Genomic DNA, 5,704 nt, shown 5'->3' with positions numbered 1-5,704 from the left:
AAATGGCTGAAAATAAAAGCTACTATAGATTAACTTTCAAATTTTAGTCTTTTGTTTATTTGATTTGATATATGAAAAATATACAAGTTGGTCTTTGGATTATTATTTTTTTCTGAAGAAAGGTTAATCCTTGGACTTGAGAAGTTTAAGAAATGTGACTCTGAGGGTGCTATTTTTGGAGCCAATTACAACAGCATTGAAATGTTGAAAGATTCCTTTTGTTTGTTGAAAGATTAGGCTGAAGCCCTTCAGTCTATAAAAGAATAATAAACCCTAGTGGGATAAAATACTTCATTGCAATGAGGATACAAAAGCCACCTCAGAGTGGTATGTGGCCTGGATGGAGGCACAGGGCTGGCAGAGCTGGCACTGATAATTACTAGAGCTATCAGTGCCCAGAAAAAAGACTGTGAGCTCTTGCTTTATTCAAGTTATACAATGTCATCCTCTACCTCCTGCCATTATCTAGAGCTGATTTGATAGCATTTGCAAAATGATACGTGTTTACACGGTGTGCCCAGTCCCTGTTAGTATCCTTCAGTCTTGTACAATCTACTCTGAAATGATTTGTTAGAATGGAAGGATTGGCAGATTCATGTCTCGTGAAATCTTGGAGTGAAAACTAGCTCTAACTGACCTTTTCTTCCTTGCCAGTATTGTCATCTGGGGTGTTTCTGGTTTGGGGACCAGGCAGCGTACATCTTGCAGCTGTGTAGAGTTTGCTTTTTGGTAATCCCATTTTGACGAGTATAGTTCCTGGGTTATTTGTAAACCACCTAGAGATTCATCAGTAGTGAGGATTATGTAGCTGTGCCTGCCTCTGATTTTGTGCAAATTAGCTGCAAGTGCAGCAGTGGGAATGGCACACACAAATTCAGCAGTGGGAATGGCAAAAAGCACCTTGGTGCAAGGGGTAGGGGAGTGTGTGTGACACAAACAGTGGGTAACAACGGTGTCATGGGTTATGGGCTGAGCGCCACACGTCCCTGCAGTCAGAAGGAGCAAGGACTTCACAGCTGGTGAATCAGTAGAGGTGCTGCTCTCAGGCATCCATCAGAGGCCTGATGGGCAGCAGTGGGTCATATCCAACAACCCCAATCACGCTGTTGCTTTTGGAAGTTTTACCCAGCCCCTTCTTTCCCTCCCAAGCTGAGTACTGATCCTGCCACCCCAGCCCGTTCTCCTGGGATGCTGCATTACCTGTCACACTGGCATACAAACAGAGCACTAACAGAGCCTGATAAAAATCACATGGCGCCTTTCGCCGTTGTCTTAGCCAAGTTTCAGTGTGATTAATCACACTATTCCTGCCTAAAGCTCCCCTCATTCACCACGATTTTAATTCCTTTCATTTCATTTCTGGCTGGTGTTTTATGTTGAGCAGCACAGTTCTCATCTGTTAAATACCTCTGTTTCACCCCAGAAAGTGCCCCCTCTCCATAGCAAATGAGGTGATTCCCCTGGGCCTCTTATTTCTTCCCAGGACCGTGGTGAGGATTAATAAGCAAGCATTTGCAAAGCACTTTGTGATCCTCTGAGTAAAGGGTTTATACAAGGGTGAAATGTTGCCTTTAATAGACCTTGTGCTGGCGACCAGGTCAGACCGCAGCTGTAGGCGCCTTTTGGGCTGTAAGTGGGTACAATATGTCATGAGCACAGAAGGGGGAAGCTGTCTTCATTCCCCAACCATGCCCTCAACCAGAAGTATCTCACATATCCTTGGCATCGAAACTTGGCTTGGCATGCTGACGGGGATAAATCTCAGGGTGGGTGATGGACAGCTGGGGTCCATGGCACATTCAGGTCTTACGAAATCAGTCTCACTGGGATTTGCAAGGTGGAAGGAAATCCGCCTGCTCTTGGTGCCGTGAGTTTGATGGCAGAGCGGAGGGGCCTTTAGGGAATGGGGGAGGAAAAAGAACTCTAAAGAAACTGATTTCTACCCCAGGTATCAATTCCAGTAGAAATGGAAAATAAAGCTAATCAGAAAGATCCCTCAAACCAAAAAAACTGATGTGCTGCAGGCATGACCAGCTCCTGCTGACATGGTGTCTCTGCCTTTTATTGGGTTTAGTTCATTGGGCTTGGACTGAGTCAATGACATCGACTTGGAAAGCAGTGTAGACCCCTGGGCAGGACTAAGGTCAGGGAACTGCTGGCTCCCAGCACCGAGAGCTGCCCTGAGCAGAGAGTTGCTCCTTGGGCTTGTGCATCTGCTCCTGGACTGCTCTGTTGTTGCTGTCAGGAGGGCAGACCAGAAGGGGATCCATCCCCATGTCTGTGTGACTCAGGTAACTCTTGGCAGACCCATAGGAAGCTCTGACTCCTGCCCTGATGGAGCTTAGGGTCGGAATAAGAATGATACATGCCTAATCCTACTAATTTGATTAAGTTTTGAAACTCAGCCTCCCCTTTGCACTGAAGCAGAGCTATAAAAGCAAGCGGGTCTGTGAAATCAATGAAGCCAGCTTTCCTACGTCTACCTCCTGGTGTCTAATAAAACTGAGGTTATTCGTCTTCCCTTCACTTGGGCCCCCAGTTTGGATCTCTCTCCCCTGTAAGGGTATTTTATTGTATTAATTTACTGCTTCTGAGATGTCTGCCCCTTTGACCAAATGGGTTTCAAAACTTACCAACCTGTTCAAAACTGATTAGGAAACCCAGGTAGAGGGTTAGCCCATCAGTGGTGTTTCCTTAGGAAATTGGCCTGAAAACCTGCCCAGCCCCCTTCCACCTGCCCCATTTCAGCTTTGTTTCAGCTCGGCATTAAAGCCCCTTGGTGAGCAGCAGCTCCCAGGAGCAGCAGAGGCCAGCTCCACCGTGTACAGCCATCGTGAGCTGCCAGGCAGCCCTGCGCAGGTCTGCTACCTCCAGCCAGCTCCGCATTTGCTCCAGCTGTCTGTTTTGGGCAGCCATTCCCACCTGATATAGCCATCCTGCATCCCCTTCTCACCACCAAGCTGATGATGAACTCGGGCTAAGCAGGTGATGTTGGGATGGTGAAGTTTTGTGGATGGGTCCTACTTTTATCAGGTTGTACGGGTGGTGCTCCAGGGACAGCACCAGCAGTCACGTGCCTAATTCTGACTTTTCAGATTTAGAGGATTTGGGATTTTGAAGTGGTCTGATGAATCAGAGCAGACTGTAACTTCAGGCCACCTCTCATCCCGGTGCCAGCTCAGTACAAAAGCACAGGAAAACACACACACGCACACAGGGAAGGACAGGGCTGTCTGATCAACCCTCTTTGACGACAGCAAAGCACAGTCCTCCCTGGGTGACAGAGTCAATCATCTCGGTAAAGGAGAAGAGCCGTGGTGAGAGAGATGCGAGTTGAGTCAGATGCTTTGCCGGGGGCTGGGAAATCAGGGTGGAAGGCAGGGGTTTCCAGGACTCGAATTAATTGCAGGGAGGGGGCTTTCATGGAAGGAGGAGAGGTCAGTTACGCTGGATAATGCCTTGGCTTCAACTTTTCCAGGAAGCTGTGGCCCAGAAGACTTATTTTCCCTGCCAAGCAAGAGCCAGTACAATGACACCCTTCCCCCAGGCCTCCACCCTCTGTAATGCAATAATTGAAAAGGAAGATTATTTTTTTCTGTGCCACACATTAACGCTGCAGCTGCCGGAGTGGCATTTCTGTGCTGAATCCGTGCTGCCGAGGCAGACCGGCAGCATTGTGGGGAATGTGCCTGCAGCCTCGGCTCTGCTCCCTGCTGCGGGGATGCAGGGTCGAGCGAACAGGGCAGTGCTGTGTTGGCCCCCGAAAACCACTGCTGTGCTGGAGGCATCAGCAAAGGGTGGGAGCCGCCTCTCCGCAGCTCACATCCCTGTCCCCTTAGCTCATAGCTGTTGAGCTCTGAGCTTGCACAGAAAGGCCTCTGCCTTTTCCACTGTGCTCTTTCCTCCCTTGTTGCCTTCCATGTCCTTTTTATCACTGCAGTGGGTCCAGGCTGTGCAGATCAGACTGGGAATCTGCTCAGAATTAAAACCACCCCATGGAGGCTGCAGCTCAGCCCCTGGCAGAGACAGGCTTTCGAGGCAGTGAAGTTTGAGTTTCTATCTTCTGGGACTTCCAAAGGTGCAAGCCAAGCCCAGCTCCCAATAACCAGCCAGGGGCTCCCAACAGCAGATGGAAGATCCACCCGCAAGGACTGAAGTCTGGCAGAGGGCTCTCTGGAGAAGCCCACTCTCCTCCTGCCTGGGGGGGGCAGGAGAGCCAGGGGAGAAGGTGCCTTTCGGGCACCAGGGAAGCATCACCTGGTGACACTATGTGTCTTGAATTTCTCCACTCTGTCCCGGCACTCTTTTTAGGGAGCCGAGGAGAGGCGTATGGCTGGGAGGCTGCTACTCTCCTTCCCTCAAAGAGCAGCTGCGCTTGCTGATCCCCGTGTTTCATTTCAAAGCCAGTTCCTCTCCAGGGTGCTCTCTGGGCACGTGAAAATAACCTAAAGCCTGTAGCTATGGCAAAGCACTACACGACTACTGTGCAAGCCCTACACAAAGAAATTAGATTCATCCCTGACTGCTGCCCCTGCAGAGAGCTCCTTGAAACATTGCTGGGCTCGCACCAGTGCCTCCGAGGCGAAGCAGCTGCAATTGTTCACCCTGTGCCCAGAGGTCCCCGGGCAGCAGCCGTGCAGTCCAAGTGCTGCCCATTTTGTCGCGTGCCATCCGTCACGCCGGAGGGACGGACGGATGGTAATGCCATTGTGGACATCCCTGGTGTGTCACAGCCACCGGGACTCCTTCCATGCGGCTTCTTGGGTCCCGCTGCAGGACAGGCAAGGGTGGAGCCAGCTCCGCAGCTGCTCGTGGCAAGCGATCGTACTTTCATCATCAAAGTGGGACCTCTGGCAGCATGTGTGGGGATTAGTGTCAGATCCTCCACTTGGACCAGAAGCTTCGAGGCCTCCCAGCTCCATCCCATCATCTTCACCAGCCGTGTTTGCCCGAGCTGTGCCGCCACTTTGCGAAACGAAGCAGGGTGGCCGCAGCCTTCCTGGGCATGGCCACCAAGACGCACGAGGGGACAAGGACCCTGTACCCCATCTCCAAGCAGGACGAGCCAGCGGTGTGAAAGGGTTAAGCCATGTTGTTGATTGTCACATGGTGCTGGGAATGCAAAGGGAGCGAGAGGCTGGGGAGCCCAGCTCAGCGGCACATCTTGACTGCACATGTGGCCTCTACCACAAACACTTCAAAGTGCTTCCCTCAGACTGACGGAACAGCCTGACGCCGACTGTAAATGCCCTTGACACGCAGAGTGGAAAATATCAAACGCTTCGGCGTTCCCCCCGAAACACAGCCTGTTTTCGCTGGGGAAGGCCTTAATGAACCTGCGCGGGAAGGAGGAGGGAGGACAGGAGGTGTTACGGGTGGTTCTCATTTAGCCCGTGTACGGGTACGTGCCAGCCTGGGCAACTGGACTTAATCTGAGGCAAATCCAAGTGCTTGAGGACATTTTAAGAGAGGCTGGGACATCAGCTCCAGGCGGCTCCGTGTCAAGACCCCAGCGTGCCTTCCCCCCCACCCCGCTGCCTGCACCAAACTGCGCCAGGAGCAACAAAAGGGCTTTCAAGCTGGAGGTTTCTCCCTTTCCTCGAGGAACCCCCACCTCCTCCCATCTCTGTGCTGCCTCTGCTCCACCACCCTGAAATGTCCACCCTGACAAGGTGCTTTTGTGACAGTGAAATCCTCTCCAACC

Source organism: Harpia harpyja, chromosome 11 (genome assembly GCF_026419915.1).
Source record: "Harpia harpyja isolate bHarHar1 chromosome 11, bHarHar1 primary haplotype, whole genome shotgun sequence".
Taxonomy (NCBI): Eukaryota; Metazoa; Chordata; class Aves; order Accipitriformes; family Accipitridae; genus Harpia; species Harpia harpyja.
Note: the sequence above shows the minus strand (reverse complement) of the source record.